The sequence below is a fragment of the Amblyraja radiata genome, chromosome X, assembly GCF_010909765.2.
Source record: "Amblyraja radiata isolate CabotCenter1 chromosome X, sAmbRad1.1.pri, whole genome shotgun sequence".
Taxonomy (NCBI): Eukaryota; Metazoa; Chordata; class Chondrichthyes; order Rajiformes; family Rajidae; genus Amblyraja; species Amblyraja radiata.
In genome coordinates this window covers 1,646,958-1,672,763 of record NC_045999.1, presented here as the reverse complement: position 1 = coordinate 1,672,763, position 25,806 = coordinate 1,646,958, and the positions used below count along the sequence as shown (strand labels likewise).

Sequence of the window (25,806 nt, the reverse complement as noted above, 5' to 3'; positions counted from 1 at the left end):
CTGCTGTTCCTTCCTACGCATTGATGCAGAGTTTTAATGGCTGGGGTAGGGAGGAAATGTTCTTTGAGGTACTCATTGGCAGATCCTTTCAAGCATGTCTTTAGAAATAGCAGTTCTTGACATTCCACAATATTGGGTTAATAAATGTGGGCAGTTAAATCTCAGTGTAGTTGCTCTTTAGAAATTGGATCTGTGATTTACAATATTAATTTTAAATCACTTTAAGCTGCTGTAGTCTTTGCCTTATCAAGATAAATAACCAGGAATGAGACGATCATTTGATTAGCTATAGTCATTCTCGGAAATGAGGGCTAATTGCCATGACAACCAAGGTGCCCCATCTATACTAGTCCCCCTAGTTTGTGTATGCCCCATGCCTCTCTAACCCTTTCCTGTCCACGTACCTGTTCAGATGTCCCTTCAACCTGTCTAGTCTCGAGTCTTTGGCAGATTGAGCCACTCTTCATGGTTTATCATTCTAATTTCAGGCTACAGCCTCTCAAATCTCCAGCCCGAGGCCCTGCTCATCGAGTTTACAGCCTTGAGTGTTGGATTTGGCCCGTGGACCGACGAGCCAATGTTCCTCCCTGATCTGCTTCAACGTTTGAGCAGTTGGGTACGTCTTCTCTAGTAGTCCTTGTGTGTAGGGGTGTCTTCTGTCGGTATGTAGGATCTTTGTCACTTAATTTAGGCCGCTCTTGTTTTCAATGGATTTTGAATATTGTTTTAATGGCCAACAAACCACTGCAGAATATTAGTTGAACAATACTCAGAATGCATAAATTCCGGAATGCATTTAATATTATTTGAGAATTAAGGGACAGAAGTTTAGGGGTAACATGAGGGGGAACCTCTTTACTCAGAGAGTGGTAGCTGTGTGGAATGAGCTTCCAGTGGAAGTGGTGGAGGCAGGTTCGATTTTATCATTTAAAAATAAATTGGATAGGTATATGGACGGGAAAGGAATGGAGGGTTATGGTCTGAGTGCAGGTAGATGGGACTAGGGGAGAATAAGTGTTCGGCACGTACTAGAAGGGCCGAGATGGCCTGTTTCCGTGCTGTAATTGTTATATGGTTATGAAAGTAGAGGATCAAGTCTTCTCTGAAAAAAAATTGACTTGATTATTGATTGACTTCAAGTAATCTTTACTTTCCCTCTCTGTCCCTTCCCCATCCTAGTTCCATTTGTCCTGATTACATTTTACTGATTGTCACCTCCCCCTCGGCTAACAATTAACCATTCTATATTTCCTTATTGTGTTTACGAAAGAACCGCAGATGCTGGATCAATCGAAGATAGACACAAAATGCTGGAGAAACTCAGTGGGACAGGCAGCATCTCTGGATGGAAGGAGCTGGTGACGTTTCGGGTTGAGACCCATCAGTCTGAAGAAGGGTCTTGACCCGAATCGCTGCCTATTCCTTCTCTCCATAAAAACTGCCTCACCTGCTAAGTTTCTCCAGCATTTTTTGTCTACCTACATTTCCTTATTGTCTGCTTAGATCTGTTTTCACACCTTGCCCATCCCTATCTCCATCTCCCTCTCCCCTCGGTCTGAAGAAAGGTCCTGACCTGAAACGTCACCTATTCCTTTTCTCCAGAGATGCTGCTTGGCCCGCTGAGTTACTCCAGCATCTTGTGTCCATTGAACTTGATACTCCATGTTTTAACTTTTTAATGGATTTTGGAAGAAATTTCCGATCCTAATGCTAGTTTAGAGATACAGCGTGGAAACAGGCCCTTCGGCCTACCAGGTCCGTGCCGACCAGCGATCCGTGCATGCATGCATATTAACACTATCCTACACACTAGGGACAATTTTTACATTTACCAAGCCAATTAACTTACAAACCTGTACGTCTTTGGAGTTTGGGAGGGAACCGAAGATCTTGGAGAAAATTCACGGGGAAAATGTACAATTTCTGTACAGACAGCACCCATAGTCGGGATCGAACCCTGGTCTCTGGAGCTGCATTCGCTGTAAGGCAGCAACTCTACCGCTGCTTCTGTCTTTTAAAGTCTCCTTGTTCTGTTGCTGTGGAATATTTGTCCCTCCTCACGAACATTGTAAATCCCTGATGCCAATTGTCCTGTACGGGGTGTCTAGATGAAGCAAGTTGTAATGATCTCCCAGTCCCTATAACGTCTGCACTAATGTGTGTTTATGTGTGACTATTTGTAAGGGTGGCAACTTTCTCAAATCTTACATTTTGTCTTTGTTTTTTACAAGGTTGTAGCAACGCTGGAAGAAAAGTATTTTGTGCGAGAGTTTAATATCGGAAGAGTCATGTGAGTATATCTATCATAGTGGAGACTATCAGATGGCCAGTTCTTGATGTTTAGCTGAAACCGCATCTGTTGTATTCTCAGCATAAGGTGCAAGGTGTCAACTACAGTAGCTTGGCTACTGATGGCAATTTGTGCAAAAGGGAGAGGCAATGTTGCATGGATGTCTTATGACGTTTGCCCTGTGGGGAGGGTAAAGGATTGGAGTCGGGTGCCTTGCCATCAGTGGAATGAGTGGTCTGCTCTGATCTGCTTTAGCAGCTTTTACTGCATGGAGGATGCCTTCCAAACGTTGCATCTTTCACTGCACCTACAGGATCATACATTAGATTTATCTTGGGGTAGACCAAAATTGCCGATTGGAAGTTAGTGGTGAAATGGATGAAGTCAGTAAGTTCTGCATGGGTGCAGGAGGTAGCACCAATGCAGTCGTCAATGTAGCAGAGGTAGAGTTCGGGGATGGGGCCACGTTACGCCTGGAACAAGGATTGATCCGGGGTACTTTCTAAGCTTGTAGTCCATGTTGGGGCTTTGTATATTTGTTAATTGTGTTTACAGATCCATCCAAGGAGATGTGAATATTCAAGGGACCGCTCTTCTCTCTACGCCCGTACATGTGGACAATGCTGAGGTGTTGATGCTACTTAACGACCTTGTGAATCGGTCCGTGGATCTGAGGTCCTTGAGGCTAAATGGTGAGTCGCCCTTTTTATTTCCCCTTGCACCCATACTGCGGACATGTAGGGTTTTGTGTGTTGTAGACTAACCACAACAGCCCCTATCCATGGTCTCCAGTGATGCTGCTAGACCCACTGAGTTACTCCAGCACTTATCCTTCTTCACCACAAATGAGTGGTGGTTTGAGTCTTGTATCGGTTCCATTACTGGGTCCAATGTCACCACTGCTCACAATTGTTTGGCCATTTGCATTCTATGGAATTCTATTCCCTCAGCCCTCTGGCTCCTCTTCGTTTCTTCTTCCCTCCCCCAACACCCTGCATCAAAGTCCTGTCCCACTGTACGAGTTCATTCCAAGAGCTCTCCCGAGTTTTTAAAGAAGAAAAAAAAATCGAACTTGTGGTAAGCACAGAGAATGTACGTAGCGGGTACGTCGGAGCTCGGGGACGTCTCTTAGCGGCTCGTAACGCTAACGGCAGGTACTCGGGAAGATTCGCTAACGGCAGGTAAGCTCGGGAAGGCTCGTGAAGATTTTTCAACATGATGAAAAATGTCCACGAGAGCCCTGAGTAGCGACGAGCGGCCATTACCGTAAATCTCCAAGTTCGAATCGGGGCAAACTCGGGAGAGCTCTTGGAATGAACTCGTATCGTGGGACAGGGCTATTAGTCTGAAGAAGGGTTTCGGCCCGAAACATTGCCTATTCCCTTCGCTCCATAGATGCTGCCACACCTGAGTTTCTTCAGCTCTACCTTGCATTCGATGGAGTTCTTAGTTAGGATTGAACCTGGGTTTCTGGCACTGAGATAGCAGCTCTACCAGCTCTTGTGCTGTCTGTGAAGAAAATGATGCTCTCCAAATGGAGAATAGCACTGTGGGTTTCTTTGGAAGCAGTAATGATGAACCTTCTGTTAATGTTAATGTCTGATCCGCTACAAAGACCCCACAGTCCTACAAAGCTTGCAATGTTGTGTTACTCTGGGTGACTTTTCTTCTTTTGATGATGGAGATTAAAATGCACAATTACCTTTTTTTAAATTTTAGGATCCGCTATGACCTTGGGAGTCCTTCCGATTTCTTTTGCGGTCGAGAGCCACGAGTACAACACCACGCTCCGAGATTCCCGGTCTGCGTATTTTTGCAGTCTCGGCGGGGATGTGACCAGAGCAGTAAGTTCCAACATCAGCAGCGGTTATTGCAAGACTGGTCATTGGCCCTTTTCTAGTGTTACCCTGCTATGATCTTGATGTGGCCATTTGCACCACTCTCCTTATCGCCCTTTATTGAACGGTAGTTTTGCAAGACTATTGGTTATGCAAGATGTATGGGGCTTGATTTAATCATAGTTTCCAAATGGAATATTGTGTAAATGAGTCGCCATGTTGCATAACAGCACTTCAAACTGTTTTAAGAACAAAACCGCACCATGGTTTTAATCTCGAGTCTTTCACTTCCTCAGGAAGTCCAAACCCTGCCCAGTTCACCTACAGTTTGTTGCAATTAGCTGAGTTCCTGTTAATGACATGTACTTTATGCTTGGGTTTGAGCAGGGTTTTAGTAGTGGAGTAGTCCAGTTGCAATATCTGGGCTAAAATTATAGACTCCTTTAGAATGATCCCAGGCATAGCAGAGTAAAGATGTGCATCCTTCCCGATTCATGAAGTGTTGTACAGGGTAGCACTTAAACTAATAGTGCAATGCTTCTAATATTCAGCAAGACTCCCACTTGTAAGGTCATCATGAGTTATAGGAGCAGAATTGGGCCATTCAGCCCATCCAGTCTACTCCGCCATTCAATATTGGCTGATCTATCTCTCCCTCCTAACCCCATTCTCCTGTCTTTTCCCCATAACCCCCAACACCTGTACTAATCAAGAATCTATCTCTGCCTTAAAAATATCCATTGACTGCTCCACAGCCGATTAAGTGGCAAAGAATTTCATTCAGTTCTGAGGCTGTGGCCTCTGGTGGTAGACTCTCCCACTAGTGGAAACATCCTCTCCGCATCCACGCTCTCCAGGCCTTTCACTATAGGCACCTTCCAGAGGTGTAGAGAAAGCATATTTAATGGATTTCCAAAGATAACTGGATAAGTACTGGATTGGCAAAGAAATAACTTTGAAATCTTTATTTAAAAATTACTGGAGTAACTTAGCAGGTCAGGCAGCATCTATGGAGAACATGGATAGGTGAGGTTTCGTGTAGAGATCCTTCGGGCAATTAGGATGATGAAGGGTCCCTACCCAAAACATCACCTACCGACCTTCTCCAGAGAAGATGCCTAACCCGCTGAGTTACTCCAGCACTTGGTTCTCAATTTTTTTCTAAAGTAGTGTCTGCAGTTCCATATTTCTGCATTTGGAAATGCTTAATGTATTTAAATTATCCGTTTCAGTTGCAGGCGATTCTGAAGCCAAGATACAGCAACTTTGTGCAAGCTGTGGTGGGCCATTTTGGGTAAGTTTTAGTTCAAAGTTCTCCTGCGCACTTGTTGAATCTGTCCCACAATCTCTTTGCATTTAAAATCTTGGTGGTCTCAAATTTAAGTCCTCCTGGTCTATCGATTATGTTGTTAATTGGTTAAAATATCTGCAAATGACTTGCTCAAGAGGATTTGGATATGTCTGTGGCATTCTCTGCTGGTTCTTTGGATGGTTTCAAGAGCGAGTTAGATGGGGTTCTTAAAGATAGCGGAGTCGGGGGATATGTGGGAGACTGTCCTTGTGAAGAGTGGGAGGGGTAATGGGAGTATCTGATGATGAGGAGAAAGTTGTTTCTAATTGTCCCACTAACTCCAGAAGGCACGGCTCGGTCATCTCCACCTGTGACCTGATGTTCCTGAACGCTGCTCCTGCAAGCCGTGAGGTGTTGGATATCTTCTTCAACTCGGTTGACGGGAATGGTTTTCTGACGGGCACGGATATAAAGGTAGACGCCTACTCCTTCACAGTTGGAGGTAAGTTCATCTAAAGTGATGCTTAGAGATCCAGCGCGGAAACGGGCCCTTCGGCCCATCGAGTCTGCACCGACCAGTGATCCCCACACATTAACACTACTCCACACACACACACACACACACACACACACACACACACACACACACACACACACACACACACACACACACACACACACACACACACACACACACACACACACACTAGGGACAATTTACACTTATACCAAGCCAATTAACCTACAAACTTGAGGTAGACAAAAGTGCTGGAGAAACTCAGCGGGTGCAGCAGCATCTATGGAGCGAAGGAAATAGGCAACGTTTCGGGTCGAAACCCTTCTGGGTTTCGTCCCGAAACGTTGCCTATTTCCTTCAGGGTTTCGACCCGAAACGTTGCCTATTTCCTTCAGGGTTTCGACCCGAAACGTTGCCTATTTCCTTCAGGGTTTCGACCCGAAACGTTGCCTATTTCCTTCAGGGTTTCGACCCGAAACGTTGCATATTTCCTTCAGGGTTTCGACCCGAAACGTTGCCTATTTCCTTCAGAGTTTCGACCCGAAACGTTGCCTATTTCCTTCAGAGTTTCGACCCGAAACGTTGCCTATTTCCTTCGCTCCATAGATGCTGCTGCACCCGCTGAGTTTCTCCAGCACTTTTGTCTACCTTCGATTTTCCAGCATCTGCAGTTCCTTCTTAAGCAACCTACAAACCTGTACGTCTTTTGAGTGTGGGAGGAAACTGAAGATCTCGGGAGGGGGGGGGGGGGGTACCCACACGGAGAACGTGCAAACTCGGTGCAGACAGCACCCATAGTCTGGATTGAACTCGGGTCTCTGGCACTGTAAGGCAGCAACTCTATCATTGTGTTGCCCGTGAACAGAGTTGGCTAAAAAGCATCGAAGAGCGAATGACAGAATGCCATGAATTAAACAAAGTCTCTATATCCTATACATAAATCTAACGTATTGTAAATCAAATGGCACGAGCTTTTTGACATTAGTTGCCAAGATGAATGGTGGAGTTAGTTATCTTGGCCGTCGAGCCTCTAGTAATTACATATGCCAGTTATTGCGGATGAGCCTGGGCTGGATTATACGTGTAAATAATTCTCTTGCGAATCCCTGAGGGAGAAAAATGATATTTGCAGAGGCCTAAATTAGCAACCGTTGCATGTAACATTGCCATATGTTCTGTTTGAGGAAGAACTGCAGATGCTGGAAAATCAAAGGTAGACAAAAATGCTGGAGAAACTCAGCGGGTGAGGCAGCATCTATGGAGAGAAGGAACGGGTGACGTTTCGGGTCGAGACCCATCTTCAGACCCTTGCCATATGGTCTGGTCAAGCAATGGCCAATTCAATGTCTATGGCTTTACCGGCCAAATGTCCCTACAGGTTTATACAGGTGTGTGCTTACAGAACCAGAACACTGGGTGTAATCTAGTATCACCTTCCAATTGGGATCTAGTTAAACATAGAAATATAGAAAATAGGTGCAGGAGGAGGCCATTCGGCCCTTCAAGCCAGCACCGCTATTCATCATGATCGTGGCTGATCGTCCCCTATCAATAACCCGTGCCTGCTTTCCCCCCATATCCCTTGACTGCACTAGCCCCTAGAGCTCTATCTAACTCTCTCTTAAATCCATCCAGTGACTTGGCCTCCACTGGCCTCTGTGGCAGGGAATTCCATAAATTCACAACTCTCTGGGTGAAACATTTTTCTCACCTCTGTCTAAAATGACCTTCCCTTTATTCTAAGCGACCTCCCCTTTATTCTAAGTTCAAGTTGAAACGTCACCCATTCGACTTCTCCAGAGATGCTGTCTGTCCCGCTGAGTTACTCCAGCATTTTGCAAATCTTCGGTTTAAACCAGCATCTGCCGTTCCCTCCTACACAAGCTATTGCAATCTGTTGTCCCTGCTGAAATAATGGAGATCTATCTCGTTGCTGTTAAAACTCATCTCCCAAATGACTAACTCTGCAGAAGTTGCATGGTTTGGCTCATTTACGAGTAGTAATTTTCTGGGCGGGTGATTCTCTTGCTTGCTGCTGAAGTTGGCGTTACCCACGCTAATGAATCCCAGTGGACCTGGCAGCTAATTCAGTCTAGTCTGTGTTTGGGGATTTGGTTGAGAACAGTTCCCTGAGGATTGGGAATGACTTTTGGGAGAAGTGCAGACAAATGTTTATGCCGTGCTCTGTCACACACTAACTTCACAATATGAAGGAATCTTGGCCACGGGCATATTCCATCCGTGTCTTTGTTGGCAGGTGTCAGAGGATGCTTTGAACCAACCTGAATGTCTGGGTGTGACAGAGAGTCCTTTCATGAGTTGGGTTTCATGATTTTGCAAGATTTGCACTTGTGCGATTTAAAGATCTCTGCATTGCAAGAATTGAAATGCGGAACTAAAGACGTTGGTTTATATTTATCATTTTAAAATTTAAAAACAGCAGTACTGGAGTGACTGTGTGGGTGGGGCAGCATTTCACGATTGGGGTGGTAACAGCTTATGGGTAAACCTCGCCCTTGGGTGTTGCCCTCCCCTCCCCCTTCCAGCTTCTTGCGCCCCCCCCCCCTATCTGTCTTAAGAAGGGTCCAGTCTCTCATCGTCACCCCTCCATATTCTCCAGAGATGCAGCCTGACCTGTCTAGTTACTCCGATGCTGTCTTTGTTTTTGATTAGTGAGGATGTTTACTTGATCAGCATGGGTTCGATGGGACTAAGAGGGTCTATGTTGTGCAGTATTCGCAACACCTAAAATGCTTCTCATTCATAATGGACTGGATGAAATGAGGTGCGCAATGGCACAGCTGTAGAGTTGCTGCCTCTCGGTGCCAGAGACCCGGAGTCGATCCTGACTAGAGTTTGTACGTTCTCCCTGTGACTGTCAAATTCAGTTTCCCCCAATACTTCAAAGACATGCAGGATTGTTGGTTAATTGGCTTCTGTAAATTGTCCGTGGAATGGAGGATAGAACTGGTGTATGGGCGATCGTTGGTTGGCGCGGGCTGAAGGGCCTGTTTCCACGCTGTGTCTCCAAAACACAAAGCGTTTCTCTCCTTCAGCCTCGCCCTCTCCCCCCCACCACCACCACTTCCCCTGGGACTTTGTTGTGTTAATTAACTGAACAATGGGCTGCCCCGTGACAATTGTGGGCTATTGTGGCTTTCTGCCTCAACAGTTGGGAGTTGGCTGTCAGTCCCCACCCCCCCTCCTCCCCCCTCCCCCGAGGCCTCATCTCGACAGCTGAAATGAGGTGCCTCGGAGCGGATACAAGCCTGATGTGTAGTTTACTGGTTGGCTGGCTGGGGCCCCGAACAACAATATGCTGACTTGTTTTATACTGCAGCAGCTTCATGTGCTGACGAGTCCTCAATTTTAAAATAAAACTAATTAGCCCCTGTTTCAACCAAATTGCAGTCCTTTCTCATGCATGCGAATTGTACTTGAGTCTGGTTTATGCACATTTCCAATCGGCATGGAAAGGATATTTATTCCCAGTAATGGGAGTCTAGGACCAGAGGGCACAGCCTCAGAATAAAGGACATATCTTTAGAATGGAGATGAGCAGGAATTTCTTTAGCCAGTGTGTGGCGAGTCTGTGGAATTCACTGCCACAGAAGGTTATGGAGGCCAAGTCAATGGGTATTTTTAAGGTGGAAATTGGGAAGTTCTTGATTAAGAAGGACACCAAAGATTACAGGGGAAAGGCAGGAAAATCCAGGGTGGAGAGGGGAAAAATAGGTCAGCCATGATTGAGTGCTGGAATAGACTTGATGGGCCGAATGGCCTAATTCTCGTCATGTCTTATGGTTTTGTACACATCCATGATGGGGTGAATCGTCCTAAATTGCTTACCAGCTGATTCTATCCAGTCAAAACCAGTGGTACACAAAGCTGGAGTACCTCAGCGGGTCAGGTAGCATATTTGGTGAAAAGGATTAGGTGACGTTTCGGCTCGAGACTCTTCAGACTGCAAGTCCGGGGGGGGGGGGAAGGAAACAGGAGGAGTTGAAAGTAGACAAAAATGCTGGAGAATCTCAGCGGTTGAGGCGAAGGAAAAGATGATGTTTCGGTCGAGACCCGAAAAGTCACCCATTCCTTCGCTCCATAGATGCTGCCTCGCCCGCTGAGTTTCTCCAGCGTTTTTGTCTACCTTCGATTTTTCCAGCATCTGCAGTTCCTTCTTAAACAAGAGATGTAGAAAGTACTTTGGAGAAAACGTGAGCTTGCAAGATGTGGTTGTATTGGACTGCTTGCTGGTCAGCCTTCTATGTAAGTGCACATTTGTGTTGTCCACTAAGAGGTTTTGAAGTTGCAAGCTTTGTAGTAAGATGTGTCCTTAAGGTTGTCACTTGTAGTTTGTCTATGGTTCCGACAGTGGTGCACCACTGCCTCCTAGTGGTTCACAGGTTTGTTGCATACTTCCTATTTTGCCCGCAACTGGTTACTATGCGAGCAGATCTAAATATCTTCTGTGGAGGGGTATGAATAATTGATATGTGTCATTTAAAGTTCCCTTATCTTGGAGGTGGCGAAGGGTAGTCTGGCAAGTGATAGGTTGATACAGATGTTTAAGAAGGCACTGCACTTACAAAATTCTTAAGGGGTTGGACAGGCTAGATGCAGGAAGATTGCTCCCGATGTTGGGGAAGTCCAGGACAAGGGGTCACAGCTTAAGGATAAGGGGGAAATCCTTTAAAACCGAGATGAGAAGAACTTTTTTCACACAGAGAGTGGTGAATCTCTGGAATTCTCTGCCACAGAAGGTAGTTGAGGCCACAGTTCATTGGCTATATTTAAGAGGGAGTTAGATGTGGCCCTTGTGGCTAAGGGGATCAGAGGGTATGGAGAGAAGGCAGGTACGGGATACTGAGTTGGATGATCAGCCATGATCATATTGAATGGCGGTGCAGGCTCGAAGGGCCGAATGGCCTACTCCTGCACCTTGTTTCTATGTTTCTAGATGCTGGAAAAATCAAAAGTAGACAAAAAATGCGGGTGAGGCAGCATCTATGGAGAAAAGGAGTAGGTGACTGTCTGAAGAAGGGTCTCGACCGGAAACGGCACCTACTCCTTTTCTCCACAGATGCTGCCTCACCCACTGAGTTTCTCCAGCATTTTTTTGTCTACTGTTGATACAGGTGAGTGGGGGGGGGGGGGGGGCAGGAGACTGTAGTTTGATCTGCAGAGGGTGGACAAGGGCCAGAGATAGGGAGACAAAACGATGTTGGTTGACAGGGAGTGAAATGAAAGCCAGATATCAGTGCAAGGGGTCAGGATGGGTGGGTAACAGGGTGTGTTAGCTGAAATTGTAGAATTCAATGTTCATACCATTGGATTGTAAGCTACACAAGTGGAATGAGACACTGCCTGATTCGAGTTGACCCAGTATTATATTTTGCTGAACCAGCATCTGTAATTAGACACAAAGCTGGAATAACTCGCTGGGTCAGGCAGCATCTCTGGGGGAAAAGGAATGTGGCATTTCTCGTTGAGACTCTCCTTCAGTCCCTGTATAGAAGAATAGAATAGAATGCCTTTTATTGTCAGTCAAACAGCTTGGTTTGAACAAAATTGCATTTTCTACAGTCTTGCATTACAAAACAACCCAAGACACACACTTAACACAATTTACACAAACATCTATCGCAGTGAATCTCCAACACATCCTCACTGTGATGGAAGGCAAAGTCTTATCTCTTCTTTGTTCTTCTCCCGCGGTCCAGCAGTCCAACTGCAGCGTTGAGGCGACTGGGGCTCCCGATGTTAAAGCCCCCGGCGGGCGATGGTAAGTCCCGTGGCCATTTAAGCCGCGCTGGGCGATGTTAGGCCCCGCTCCTAGTCCTTTAAACCCCGCGATTCCAGCGGGAGAAGTTGCCGTTGCGGGAGCTCCGAAAAGCGGTCTCCCACCAGGGACCTGCGAGCTCCCGATGTTCCTGTCCACCAGGTCTGCGGCCGGAGCCTCCGAAGCTCCGAAGTCGGGTCGCCACCACAGCTCCTCTCACTCCGAAGACGGCCAGCTCCGCGATGTCAGGTCCGCAGGCTCCGCGACTGGAGCCCTCGGGTTGGTCACGGCCGGAAGCTGCCACCGGCTCCATGATGTTGGGTCCAACGACACCGGAGACCCGACATCCGTAGTTCCTTGTTTCCATTATTGTGATGATGTTTTGCTCCAAGCCGGCAGGCAACTTGTTAAATGTTTGAAAATCCTCTTGTTTCAGATGCAAGACTGGAGCGACCATACCAACCCATCCACTTCCCTGGGTTTGGGATTGCCCTGATCTTGCTGTGTGGCCTGGCAGTCATCTCCCTCCCTGTGGTGGCTTTCCTGGTGAGTAAAACTGAACGGCATTTAATGCCCCCCTCTGCCGACAATGAACCTTCTCCTTTGATCTGTCCTTTTCACACCTTGCCCCCTCCACGTCTCTCCCTTGACTGTCTGGAGGAAAAATGTCTGCAGCAAACATGTTTTTCTATGTTGGACTCCAGAACCAGGGGTCACAGTTTAAGAATAAGGGGCAGTCCATTTAGGACTGAGATAAGAAAACACATTTTCACCCAGAGAGTTGTGAATCTGTGGAATTCTCTGCCACAGAAGGCAGTGGAGGCCAATTCACTGGATGGTTTCAAGAGTTAGATTTAGCTCTTGGGGATAAAGGGATATGGGGAGAAAGCAGGAACGGGGTACTGATTTTAAATGGTCACATTAAATGGCGGTGCTGGCTCGAAGGGCTGAATGGCCTACTCCTGCACCTATTTTCCTATGTTTCTATGAAGAACATTCTCTACCCAAAACATCTTCCATTCCTTCGTTCCAGAGATGCTGCCTGTCCCGCTGAGTTACTCCAGCATTTTAATGAATCAATGAATGAATAAGTTTATTAGTCAAGTATTCACATACAAGGAATTTGTCTTGGTGCTCCGCCCACAAGTGACAACATGACATACAGTGGCAGTTAGGAATGACACATAAAACATTGAACATTAATAATTAAACATTATTGATTAAACATGTGAATTATATAAAATACCAGAGCAAAGGGAGGCTACAGATTTTTGGTTATTGAGTAGAGCTACTACTCATGGATTTTTATGTCTGGCTGTGGCAGCTTTGACTGTCCAGAGTCGGATTTTGTGTCAGCAATGAATTTGGTTATTTTTGTGACTTTTGCAAGTCATGGGTATGACCTATCCCTACCCTTAGTTAGCTATTATCAAGTGTACCAAGAGTAAATATTTAATGCAAGAATATTTTATCTACAAAGTGCTGCTCTTGCTCTGACTTTGTTTGGTGTGAGTTGTGTGAATACCGAATGACTGTGCTGCCTTCTCCAGAATGTGTCTTCAATGAAAATCAAATTTGGCTGGTGTTTGTACAGAAGGATGACAAATGCATTCTGTTACTAGAGTCCTTGTGTAGTTAGAACCAAGTTGGTAGTCAAGTCATTTTTATTTCTCGTTGACCAAAGTGCTTTACATTGGTGGAGGTACTAACGTTATTCAACGTTGGTTCATAGATTAAATACAAACATCACTACCTACATATAGCCCTCGCTCAGAGGACATCAAGAAAGGCTTGGGAGTAGAGATGAGTTTTAAGTCTCGACTTAAAGGAGTCGATGGAGGGGGCGGTTCTGGTGGGAAGAACTGATGGATGTTGTTCCACAGTCTAGGAGCTGCAACCGCAAAGGTGTGGTCACCCCTGAGCTTATGCCTAGACCGAGGGATGTTCAGTTGGAGTAACTCAGCAGGTCGGGCAGCATCTCTGGAGGTGCTGAGACAACCAGGTGACATTTTGGGTCTGGATCATTTAGACGGAAGATAGTCCCAACTCAATGTTGTCTATCCATGTCCTCCAGAGATGTGCCCTGGCCCATTGAGTTACTCCTGCACTGGGTGTTCTACACAAGATTCCGGCATCTGCAATCCTTTCTGTTTACTGGTTTTTCACTAAATGGTTGCGGGGAAAAAAGCGGAGGAGAGAGAGAGGAATCCCAGTAGGTTGGGCAGCATTAGTGTAGAGAGGAAGGTGATGTTTTTTGGCAGGAGTGGGTGATGTTTCCGGTCGAGACCCTTCTCTCCAGAGATGCTTAATGTTAGTTTGTCAGAGAATGGGCAAGGTACGCCTTTCGGGATTATAGTTGGATCGAATAGAGTGAAGGTGTTAAATGTGGAGCAGGAAGGACATTTTTTTTTTTTTTTTTTAATTATTATTTTTTTTTTTTTTAACAAACTTTGACATCTCAAAGGGTCGCTGTCCGTAATGTTGACATTTGGCACTTTTTGTTCCTTGCTGTAGTGCTGGAAGTACAGTTTCTGGGCGAGGTGCCAGGAAGGATTTCTTCACCAGCAATGGGATTTGGAACAGAACACGAGCCTCCACTTGCCGCTGCCAGAGGTGAGCTCTGGGGGACACTTCCCCACTTGAGAACCAAAGATCATAGAGCAGGTCTTTGGTGAGAACTAAGTGGATGTCAATGAAACTTTATCCAACCTGACTTTTAATGGGTGCATTGTTTAAGGGATTGGAGACTCGTTGAACTGGCTATCCAACAGTCGGTGTTTTTGAGAAATCTAATCTCTTCCATGCCTTCATTTACAACAGATGCCAAACTTGCCCCAGGTGCAGAGACTAATTAAACCTGAACAGCAAGTTTTTTTGAGTTCCTTGGCTATCATTCGCATTGTTTTGCAGGGTGGCTGTCACTGTGTAGCCAAACTGTGTGATGGATGGTTGGCCACGTGACAGGTGGCACGTACATGGGGACTTCACACTTGGAAGGTCCCTCAAGATCTCCCTTCATCCAACTTGGAGCTGCAGTGCCTTGTCGACTGCACTGCTCGGTTTCTGCCTTGCATCGATTCCTTGCACCCCATCGTAATCTCCAAGTCAGTGGGCGACTGAATGCTACACTTGCCTGGGGTGACCACATCTCCTGTCGATGAGTTACAGGCAGCACAATGGCACAGCAGTAGAGTTGCTTCATAGTCCCAGAGGCCTGGGTTCAATCCTGACTGTGAGGTGCACAGTAGCATGCACCTTGTATGAACAAGATTTTTTTTTTCCCTCTCTACATGGTGCCATCATCAATCAGCTAAACTGCTTGGGCGGCAGAGCTGTGGTGTTACTGCCTCATAGCGCCAGAAACCCAGGTTCAATCCTGACTCTGGCTGCTGTCTGTGTGGAGTTCGCACGTTCACCCTGTGACCACATAGGTTTTCCAGTGGCTGTCTAGAAAACGGGGCAGCCACCGTGGCGCAGCGTTAGAGCTGCTGCCTTACGGCGCTTGCAGCACCAGAGACCCGCGTTCGATCCTGACTACGGGTGCTGTCTGTATGGAGTTTGTACGTTCTTCCTGTGACTGCGTGGGTTTTCTCCGAGATCTTCGGTTTCCTCCCACAATCAAGACGTGCAGGTTTGTAAGTTAATTGGCTTGGTGTATGTGTAAATTGTCCCTAGTGTGTGTAGGACAGTGTTAGTGTGCGGGGATCGCTGGTCGGTGCATACTCGGTGGGCCGACTGGCCTGTTTACACGCAGTATCTCTAAACTAAAAAACAAATCTAGGCTAGACAAGGCATTTCAGGAGAACATGAAAGACTGGTTTAGTTTTGAGATACAGCGCGGAAACAGGCCCATCAAGTCCGCACCAACCAGCGATCCCCGCACATTAACACTATCCTACACACTAGGGACAGTTTACATTTATACCAAGCTAATAGGTTTGGGAGGAAACTGAAGATCTCAGAAAACCCATGCGATCACAGGGAGAACGTACGAACTCCATACAGACAGCACCCGTAGTCGGGATGGAACCCGGGTCTCTGGCGCTGTGAGGCAGCAACTCTACTTAGCCTGCCACCCTGCTGCCCTTGTGGGACAGGGACCCTTCAGGCTGAAGCATCACCTACCCATGTTCTCCAGAGTTGCATCGTCACCTGTGTTACTCCAGCACTTTGTGCCCTATTGTGTAATCCAGTTTATGCAGTTCCTTGTTTCTACAAACACAATGAGTGCCCTTGTTTATATTAAATAACATCTGCAGTTCTGAGTTTCCCAGCCTCAACTTGAAGTGAACCACTGTCATGTTGATTAAGTAATGTACGTAGCTAGTAATGCTGATCACTGTATTGAAAGGACAATCATTCATTGTGATAGTGTAACTATCAATCAACGTTCAAGCCTCAACATCACCACCAGATGTCAGAGTGCATTAGAAAATGATTTGTTTAAGAAGGAACTGCAGATGCTGGAGAAAAAAATCGAAGGTAGATAAAAAAATGTTGAAGAAACTCAGCGGGTGAGGCAGCATCTATGGAGCAAAGGAATAGGTGGTGTTTTGGGTCCGAGACCCTTCTTCAGACTTCTTCATTTCTGAAGAAGGGTCTCGACCCGAAATGTCACCTATTTCTTCGCTCCATAGATGCTGCCTCACCCGCTGAAATTCTCCAGCATTTTTGTGTACGTTAGAAAATGATTTAGTAATTCCAGAATGTCAAACTGCCAGATACAAGCATTAATATTTTTCCAAATTGTGTTTTATTTTTTATTTTTTCCCTTAATCACTCTGCCATTTCTGATACTACCCCTGGCTGAGGTAACCATAGAGGCTGTTTGCCCCCTTGGTGGATGGATTGGTTGAAACAAAAGCAGCACCTAGTGTAGTTTAGTTTATTGTCACGTGTACTGAGGTACACTGAAAAGCTTTTGTTGCGTGCTAACCAGTCAGCGGAAAGACAATACATGATTACAATCGAGCCATTTACAGTGTATAGATACATCATAGATACCTGGCTATGATTGAAGACTTTTATACATTTCTGCTATGCATTTATTTTTTAATACATGGCTTGTGTTTTTGATGTGTTCTTTCTTAAACAGATAAAGCCTGAAAGGTATATACTCAATGAAACCTATGCCAATTATTCATTTGACTCTTGAAGCCCTTCAAGCAAAATCTGGGGAGGTCAAAGAATGAACAAAGCCTGTTTTCTCCCCTTCACATGGAAGATAAATTTGAGGAACTGGAGTTGGTGTCCAGGCCAAACTACAGTCCAAGTTCCTTGGTATCTACCCTTTATAGTTAATCCTTTAGGATAAACTCTTTCTCGCTCAATGTTTGTTGGTGCTTCATAAATCTCTGTAGCAATCTATTTTCAAATGGTTGCCATTGTAAATAGAGGAAGATATTTGCCATTTCAATTTTGTCTCATTAGTTTAATAGCTGTAATAAAATGAAGTGAAAATGCCTTCTTCCCCTTTCACTCCGTAGAGTTTTACTCCCACTTGATGCTTGAACTTACTATTAAATTTGGTTTAATATATTTATATTATGTACTTGCTTATATAGACAAACACTCATGGTTTTTTTGGGGGCATTTGTTAATATTTTGATCAATATTCAAGAGGTGATTGAAACAGGCTTGGAAGAAGAAACCTGCCGCTGCTATTTGGATGAGAGGATTTTGACGTGAGTTTTAGGGGGATTTCCAAACTGCAGATGAAGCTATGGTGGTGTTTGACACCAGCTGGAGTGACTCAGCGGGACAGGCAGCATCTCTGGAGGGTTCGGCCCTCATTCTGAAGGAGGGCCAAACTCCCGCTGAGTTACTCCAGCTTTTTGTGTGTCATCTTTGATTTAAAGCAGCATCTGCAGTTCCTTCTTACACAAGCTATGGTGATGAGTTTGTATTTGGAGCTGGTATTAAAGTTAAATGTAGGCTAAACACATTGTAATCAGAGGCCAAATCAGCATTTACATCCAGCTAAAACCAAATGATGAATGGATCCATGCCCAGGCTTTGAAAGTTGTTTATCCTTCATTCTTGTTACTCCAGATATTGCATGTTGCAGTATGTTATATTTGGACGTTTATACCACCTTTCACTGCAAGGAAAGATGGCCTTGCCCTAGACATTGCTAGCATTTTTCACAATTAACTTTTTTTACTTCCATTGTATCACGTTTGGCAACATTTCTAGGTTTTTCTGCACAACTATAAGCTGGGATTTCTGACTGGTTGTACCTGAACACCATCTATATGTCATTTTTCTGATGCTCTCATCCAATATATTTTTTCCCTCTATTGAACAAGCTGTCGGTGTTAAACTTTGCATATGCTTAAACCAACATTTTAAAACACTAAGGGAATGATCTAGGTAAATGAGAACTGTTGCATTTCCTTGTAATTTTGGCCAGTTACTTGGGTCTAGGATTGCACCTTTCAACCACCGAGGTAAAGCTCTTTTCCGACATGCATCTGTGCACTGGTCTAAAGGGGCTGTCCCACTGTACGAGCTAATTCTAGAGTTCTCCCGAGTTTCCCCTGAATCAAACTCGAAGAATTACAGTAATAGCCGCTCGCAGGTACTCGAGACTGTCGTGGACATTTTTCAACGTTGAAAAATCTTCACGAGCTTACCGCGTTTCCCGAGTACCTGCTGTTTGCGTTACGAGCTGCTAAGAGACGTCCCTGAGCTCCGATGTACATTCTAAGTGCTTAACACGAGTTTGTGTTTGTGTTTTTAACTCGGGAGAGCTCTTGAATTAGCTCGTACAGTGGGACAGCCCCTTAATACTAGTGGAGTCCTTGTGAGGAATATACAAGAAAATCTACCAGTGTAGATGATATTTAACATCTAACCCACATGGAGACATTAATGGGATTCATATTGATGACCACATGATCTCATTAAGAGTGGGTGGATAGAATTGCAGTCGTTGTTTTAATTGTTGTAATATTTGCTTGCTACTTTGACTAAGCTGTTTGTTTCCATTGCTGTTCTTTATTCAATAACCTTGTTCTCCTGAAGTTATGGTGTCGATTTCATGTGTAAAAGATAGTCTGCAGTTCAATATTTGTTTGAAGACTTGGTTTAAAAAACATTTTCCTATGCATAGTTGGATATCCATAAGATAATTTTAAAATATTTTAATAAAATGTAAACTTCTGAAATTTGAGATCTTTGGTTTTGAGTTTTGCATTTGTTTTGTTCATTGTGAATGCAAGCCGAGATATTAATCATTTTTATTACAACAGTGAATTAGATGTGTCCCAAATCCATGTTGCACAAGGTGCCCTGTGAGGTGACTAAATTTTTAAAACATGTTTTGATTTGAGTTTTAATATTACTCATTAAGGCTACTACTCGTAAGAATGTAGAATGACTTGTTTTTGTAAAAGAGACATTTTGGATGTCATCTGGACAATACGTCTATTTCAAAATGGTAGGAATTTGTCCTGAAGGTTTCATTTTTAAATGAGGCTTTAGTTTGGTCACAAATTTGGTGCGTGTATTTCCCTTGGTGGGATCTTCCCACCATCTCTTCCCTTACCCCAGCAATCAAGGGGTCTCGACCCAAAACGTCACCAATTCCTTCGCTCCATAGATGCTGCCTCACACGCTGAGTTTCTACCAGCAAGTGTCTTCTGCAAACTTGCAAAACAAGTAATCTACCTTATGTCCAACTCGATGAGGAATAGATCGGGTAGATGCCGAGAAAAGGTGAATCGAGGACCAGAGGACATTGGTTCAAGGTGAAGGGGAAAAGATTTAATATGACTCTGAGGGGTAACTTTTTCACACAAAGGCTGGTGGGTGTATGGAACAAGCTGCCAGAGGAGGTAGTTGAGGCTGGGACTATCCCAACATTTAAGAAGCATTTAGACAGGTACATGGATAGGACAGGTGTGGAGGGATATGGACCAAACGCCAGCAGGTGGGACTAGTGTAGCTGGGACATGTTGACCGGTATGGGCAAGTTGGGCAGAAGGGCCTGTTTCCACGCTGTATCACTCTGACTCTGTGTTGCACTGCTGGAGTAACTCAATGGGTCAGCCAACATCTCTGGAGTTCGTGGGTAGGTGCTGTTTTGGTTTGAGACTGAGTATATTTTGGGGGGAAGAAGTTGGGAGGGTGGAGATGCTGGATGGGGGAGGGCAAAGAGGTGAGAAAGAGAACAGAATCCCTGCTAGCCAACCAACACTTCCAATTTAAAATTATTCTCTGGATTTAATATGCTGTGGAGACCAAGTCAATGGTTATTTTTAAGGCTGAGATAGATAGATTTGTGATTGGTGCAGTTGTTGGGAGTTGTGAAGAATGCAGGAGGGGATTAGGAGGGAGAGATCAGCCATGATTGAATGGTGGAATAGACTTGATGGGCCGAATGGCTTAATTCTGCTTCTATCGCTTGTGACAATAAAAGGAACATGTTTATCTTCAGCATCCACCAGCTTTGCAAAATCCCTCCCTCCCCACCTCTACATCTACCATTAACGCCAGTTTAGTTTCGAGATAGAGCATGAAAACAGGCCCTTCGGCCCACCGAGTCTGCACCGACCAGCGATCCCCGCACATTAACACTATCCTACACACACTAGGGACTATTTACATTTATACCAAATCCAATTAACCTACAAACCTGCGTCTTTAGAGTGCGGGAGGAATCCGAAGATCTTGGGGGAGGGAAACCCCACTCTGGTCACCTGGAGAACGTACAAACTCCATCCAGACAGCGCCTGTAGTCAGGATTGAACCTGGGTCAATGGAACTGTGAGGCAGCAGCTCTACCCGCTGCACCCTTTATCCAGTCTTTATCTGATGGGGCCCAGTGTTGGGGCCCAGTGTTTTTGATGTGTTCTTTCTTAAACAGATAAAGCCTGAAAGGTATATACTCAATGAAACCTATGCCAATTATTCATTTGAGTCTTGAACCCCTTCAAGCAAAATCTGGGGAGGTCAAAGAATGAACAAAGCCTGTTTTCTCCCCTTCACATGGAAGATAAATTTGAGGAACTGGAGTTGGTGTCCAGGCCAAACTACAGTCCAAGTTCCTTGGTATCTACCCTGTATAGTTAATCCTTTAGGATAAACTCTTTCTCGCTCAATGTTTGTTGGTGCTTCATAAATCTCTGTAGCAATCTATTTTCAAATGGTTGCCATTGTAAATAGAGGAAGATATTTGCCATTTCAATTTTGTCTCATTAGTTTAATAGCTGTAATAAAATGAAGTGCAAATGCCTTCTTCCCCTTTCACTCTGTAGAGTTTCACTCCCACTTGGTGTTTGAACTTACTATTAAATTTGGTTTAATATGTTGATATTATGTACTTGCTTATATAGACAAACACTCATGGGTTTTTTGGGGGCATTTGTTAATATTTTGATCAATATTCAAGAGGTGATTGAAACAGGCTTGGAAGAAGAAACCTGCTGCTGCTATTTGGATGAGAGGATTTTGACATGGGTTTTAGGGGGATTTCCAAACTGCAGATGAAGCTATGGTGGTGTTTGACACCAGCTGGAGTGACTCAGCGGGACAGGCAGCATCTCTGGAGGGTTCGGCCCTCATTCTGAAGGAGCATGAAAACAGGCCCTTCGGCCCACCGAGTCCGCACCGACCAGCGATCCCCGCACATTAACACTACCCTACACACACTAGGGACTATTTACATTTATACCAAATCCAATTAACCTACAAACCTGCGTCTTTAGAGTGCGGGAGGAATCCGAAGATCTTGGGGGAGGGAAACCCCACTCTGGTCACCTGGAGAACGTACAAACTCCATACAGACAGCGCCTGTAGTCAGGATTGAACCTGGGTCAATGGAACTGTGAGGCAGCAGCTCTACCCGCTGCACCCTTTATCCAGTCTTTATCTGATGGGGCCCAGTGTTGGGGGCCCAGTGTTGGGGGCCCAGTGTTGGGGGCCCAGTGTTGGGGGCCCAGTGTTGGGGGCCCAGTGTTGGGGGCCCAGTGTTGGGGCCCAGGGTTGGGGCCCAGTGTTGGGCATCTCGCCCTCTGGCCAGCGACTCAAACGTTTTAAACATAAAGATTCCATCATTTTTGACTTTCTTGCTACCTTTCTGCATGTTGATTGCATTTAAAGAAGACTGGGGCCAAGTTAACATGGGCACCTTTGCTACTCTGGTTTCCAGACACCACTGTGTTTTTCAGATGTTGGTGTTGTGGTGTACATTCCTTGGACATTTCAGCGCCACCTGTAATTGCATGCTTTCAAACACAATTGCATAACCAACTCTTGAGAAACTGCCTGTGTTTACACTCCCCAAGGTGTAGTTGAGCTAAACCTCCCCTGACAATTGATCTTGGCAAGCGGTGTGCCACTTGAGCCCGATGGTATTTCCTCCTTTAATATATTGCCCGCAAGCAAATGCTCGGCAGGTCGGGCCGTTCCTGCAGAATGCCAATTTGATATCGCTGACCTTTCGTTAAGTCTGAAGAAGGGTCTCGACGCGAAACGTCGCCTAAATCCTTTCCCTTCACTCCATAGACGCTGCCTCACCCGCTGAGTTTCTCCAGCATTTTTGTCTACCTTCGTTAATCTGAAATACCTTCTCTGCAAAGTTGCTGGCCGTCCCCAGAGTTTCCAACTTTGTTTCTCTCTCCCGTTCTCACAGATGGTTCCCTAATGCGAGATTCCTTCCAACACTTGAAAGAGAGACAGTGTGGGAACAGGCCCTTCAGCCCAACATGCCCACACCGTATCAACCGGTCCCATCCACACTAGTCCCCGTGTGGCCCATTTTCCTCCAAACCTGTCCTATCCATGTCTAACTCGTCTAACTTTTTCTTAAATGTCAGCAAGTACAGTGTGATTCCTGCTCTGTCCATATTTTGGGAAGACTAAGGAAGATAGACACAAATAGCTGGAGTAACTCAGCGTGACAGGCAGCATCTCTGGGGGACGTTTTGGGCTGAGACCCTTCTTCAGGCATCTAGTCCCCTTTGTCTCCTCTTCACATCTTAACCTTCCATATCTCTGTCTCCCTCTCCCCAACTCTCAGTCGGAAGATGGGTCTTGACCCAAAACATCACCCATTCCTTCTATCCAGAGATACTTGCTGTCCTGCTGAGTTGCTCCAGCACTTTGTGTCTATCTTTGGTGTAAACCTGTATCTGCAGTTCCTTCCTGCACGCCTAGTTCTGGATTTGCATCCAAAGAGACATAGTTGGATAAAGGAATGTCAAACCTGCTGAACCCAAAACCAGTTTGGGTTTAAATGTGAAAGAGACACTGGAGAAATTTCAAAAAATTCCCCAGCATTTAAATTAATCTCCAAGAATCTGCCTTTGCTGCCAGGGCCAGTTGTTATTGCCTGATCTTAATTGCCCTTCAAGTTGATGATGCCATAAAGCCCAGTGGCAGAAGTGGGTCTGGGCTGACATTCAAACTACCCACCTCAAGTCTCACTTGATGTCAATGTTTGTCTGCTTTCCCCAGCTAAGATATCAGAGCAGCATTTGGATCCATCCATGTGGGTTGTCCACCAGGGTTCTGATCTGTTTCTCCCTCTCAACCCCATTCTCCTGCCTTCTTCACATAACCTTTTGATGATCTTCTCTTATCGATAACCGATCAATCTCCACCTCAAATAGAAACCCATGTCTTGTCCTTCACAGCCGTCTGTGGCAGTGAATTCCACAGATTCACCACCCTCTGGCTAAAGAGATTCCACATCTCCATTCTAAAGGTGCGTACTTGTATTTTGATGCTGTGCCCTCTGGTTCTAGTCTCTCCCACTAGAGGAAACATCCTGTCCACGCGCACTCTACCAATGCGTGCTGGATGCACACACGTCGTCCCTTGAAATAGCGAGGTCTCGTTCGGAGTTGTGTGGTGTCCCTCTTTCAGGCAATGCTCAAAGTAAACGTCATGATTCCATTTCCTCTCCTTTTTAGTGTAGTTTTTACTTTAGTACAGAGAGGAAACAGGCCCTTCAGCCCACTAAGTCCGCACCGACCAGCGATCCCTACACACTAACACTAATCACACGCACTCACTCACGCATTCACTCACCTACCTACAAACCTGCACGTCTTTGGAGTGTGGGAGGAAACCGAAGATCTCGGAGAAAACCCACGCAGGTCACGGGGAGAACGTACAAACTCCGTACAGACAGCACCCGTAGTCGGGATGGAACCCGGGTCTCTGGTGCTGCTTGTCGATAATAATTCCATTCTATCTCGCTGCAATTTCATTGACTGAAGGTATCATGTCGAATGTCACAAAGAGGCCCTTCAGCCCACATAGTGTGTGCTGAACATTGATGTCAAGACCAAATCCATATCTCTCCTTTCCCTGCATATCCATGTTCCTGTCCAAAAATCCCTTAAATGCCACCATTGTGTCTGTCTCCACCAACGGCAGCGTGTTGCAGGAACTATAATAATAAAATTAATATAATAAAATAACTAAAATTTAAAAAAATAATAATAACTTGCCCCGCATATCTCCCTCTCACCGTAAAGTTATGTGCTGGAGTATTTGATCTTTTCATCCTAGGGAATAGTTTCTGACTGTCTACGAGCGCTGTCGAGTATGGCTGCCCTCCCTGCATCCGGTTAACTGTATTTCTCAGTCCCTACCTGGTCGGAGACGCGGCTTTACTCCGAGCCGCATCTTCGCCCCTTCCTCGCGGCCTACCAATGGGACTGGAGCGGCATTTCCTGTCGGAGACCGGCCAGAACCTCAGCCGTGTGGTAAGCTCCGGAGCGCTGAGACCGCCGACTCCTACATTGAGGCGCTGATTTTAAACACCGCGGAGCCTGGGATCTTTCGCCGAGATCGCCAGTGTTGGAGCTCCGACCAGCGTGGCCTGTGGACTTCGGGAGCCGCGATCTCCGGGGAGGAAGCGGCCGTTCCAGATGCTCCAAGCCGCTGAGCGCGTTCTCCCGACACCGGAGCTCCATCATCCGGCGAGAGGGCCTGAAACATCGGGCCACGTTGCGGCGGCTGCGGAGGCCTCAATAGGCCTCGACCACGGGAGAACAAGAGGAAGAGGACTGGACTTTGCTGCCTTCCCTCACAGTGGGAACCATTGTGTGGGGGGATGTTTTTATGTTTATTGTTAAATTCTTTAATGTTGTGTCTTATTTTTATTGGTGTGCTGCAATTGGCAACTCAAATTTCACTAATTGGTGTATGTGACAATAAGTGTCCTTGTTCTTTGCCTCTCATAATTTTATATACTTGTATCAGGTCTCCCCGCAACCTCTTGGCGTTCCAGAGAAAACAATCCAAGTGTCCAACCTCGCCCTGTAGCTAATGTCTGCCAATCGAGGCATTATTTTGGTAACCCTACTCTGCACCCTTTCCAAAGCCTCCACATCCTTCCTGTAATGGGGAGACCACACCTGGACCCAATACTCCAAATGTGGCCTAAAAGCTGCATCACGACCTCCTGACTTCAGTACTCAATGACCTGACCAATGAAGGAGAACATACCATATGCCTTTGTCATTATTCCATCTACTTAGGTTGCCATTTCATAAGAGTTATGGGCTTGGATCCCAAGATCCTTCTGTGCACCAATGCTTTTAAGCTTCTTGCCATTACATGTATATTTTCCCTTTACATTCAACCTCCCAAAATCCAACATCTCACATTTTCTTGGATTAAACTCCCTTTGCTATTTCTCCATACAATCTGTAGCTGATCTATATCCTGCTATGTATTACCCCACCCTCCCCCCCGGCCCCTGACCCCAGCAATCATTGTGTCATCTGCAAACTTGCAAAACATCCCATCTATGTTTATGTCCAATTCATGAGGGGAATAGATCAGGTAGATGCGCAGAGTCTCTTGCCCAGAGTAGAGTCATCAAGAACCAGAGGAGATAGGTTTATGGTGAAGGGGAAAAAATTCAATAGGAATCTGAGGGGTAACTTTTTCACACAAAGGGTGGTGGGTGTATGGAACGAGCTGCCAGAGGAGGTAGTTGTGGCAGGGACTATCCCAGCATTTAGGAAACAGACAGACAGGTACATGGATAGGACAGGTGTGGAGGGATAGGCAGGTGGGACTAGTGTAGCAGGGACATGTTGGCCGGTGCTGTAGAGGTCACAACACAGA

At 45.6% G+C, this 25,806-nt stretch overlaps 1 long non-coding RNA gene across 1 annotated transcript; it reads left to right on the top strand.

Moving 5' to 3' along the window:
* Positions 1–495: 495 nt before the first annotated feature.
* Positions 496–2,970, top strand: LOC116968294. The gene is made up of 3 exons (XR_004410451.1): positions 496–616; positions 2,232–2,290; positions 2,846–2,970. It is a non-coding gene; the product is annotated as an uncharacterized LOC116968294 (long non-coding RNA).
* The last annotated feature ends 22,836 nt before the right edge of the window (positions 2,971–25,806 follow it).